The following is a 1604-nucleotide window of genomic DNA, read 5'->3' as shown; positions in this document are numbered from 1 at the left end:
CAAGAGGTTACTGCAGCTCCTTCAGTACAGCTGCATACTCAAGCATTATTGTCAATTAGTTTTTATTCAAATGTAAGGAGCATTGATACAGTTTCAGAATATCACTAGCTTAAAAGAATAAATAGATGAAAAGAATCAATTAGCAAACATATTAAGCATTGTGGTAGAAACTGTTGACTGAGTTCAGGACACTTGTCTGAAACGCGAGAGAGAACTAACATGAAACTCAAAGATTTGCAATTTGCTACTGAATTTGAACACTATCAAGGTGAGATTTCTTATTTTAACTAAACATGTAATTACAATTAGATTTAATAATTGATTTTCACAGCTGTGAAGTTTTTTCAACTCTAGATAATTATTTTAAATATAAAATATTTTCTTAAAAATATGGTACATAAGTTTACAAAATACTTAGTTCATTGAATATGTCAGTTTGATTAAAAAAAATTAGTGAATTACAATAATTCTATTTTTTTTGTTTGGCACTAAATAATGATATCAATTAATTATAAAATTCTAATGCCATAAATGATCTTAGAAGTGACTTAATCCAAATGTGCAACTAATCTTGGAACATTCTTCAGCATGAACTGGTAACTGTTCTTTCTCTGCTTAAGTCTATGTTAGAAAGCTTGATATACATCACTTGCCAACCTGTTATATTATAAAGGCTTCTACTTTTTAGAAAAGTTTTCCTTCATGTTTACCTAAAGTTTAGCTTTCTGGAACTTCCAGTTCTTTATCACAGTTCTGCCCACCAGAAGAGGCTACAGATCTATGGCAGAGGAACATAGAAACCTTGTATGGCTCTTAAAACATCTGCTTTGGCTGACAAAGGCCACAAATATTTACACACTACTGAAATTAAGTCACATGAAAATGTGACTTAATTAAACCACATAAGTTAGCAGATAAAGTTCCAATTATGCATTGAAAGTGATTACACATTTTACATTACTGCTGGAAAATTACTTTTGATGCAACTGAAGGTGAATTCCTTTGGATTCATCTTTTACAGAAAATAACTTCAAATATCCACAAACTACTACTTTCTTACTTTTTTTCTTATCTTTTTCAAAATAAATTACTTGATTTTTAAAATGTTTTTTGATATATAAAATTTATGGATCTTTTAACAATTTGATCAAATTATCAGAACTATTTTATTCATCAAAGAAATATTTATTGTCTGTGTACTCTGCAGTGTTAGAAATTGTGCTGATAAAATTTTGGCTACTCAAATGCAGTTCTTGCTCTTATAAAGCTCATGGTCTAATTGGTAGACAGACAATTAGAAACAATTGCATAAATTCATATATAATTACATAGCAAGATATATTATCTGAAGTTATAGCATGCTTTTTTAACATGTTATATGGAACAACTTTCGCGTTACTAAACGTTACTCTAGCACATCTAATCAATTTGGCTTGCACATTATATTTCCTCTGTCATATCCTAAGTTGCATTATCTTTATCTGTAATAGCATTAAAACAGTGACATTACTGATCGATATATTATTTCAGTTCTTTAATATGCTTTCATACAGTGAATTTTCAAAAAAAAAATGTATTTCTACCTTCCAATTCAGATTTTGCAA

This window comes from Pteropus medius, unplaced genomic scaffold, assembly GCF_902729225.1.
Source record: "Pteropus medius unplaced genomic scaffold, Ma_sr-lr_union100, whole genome shotgun sequence".
Lineage (NCBI taxonomy): Eukaryota > Metazoa > Chordata > Mammalia > Chiroptera > Pteropodidae > Pteropus > Pteropus medius.
The sequence above is the reverse complement of the archived record's forward strand: the minus strand, read 5'-3'. Positions refer to the sequence as shown.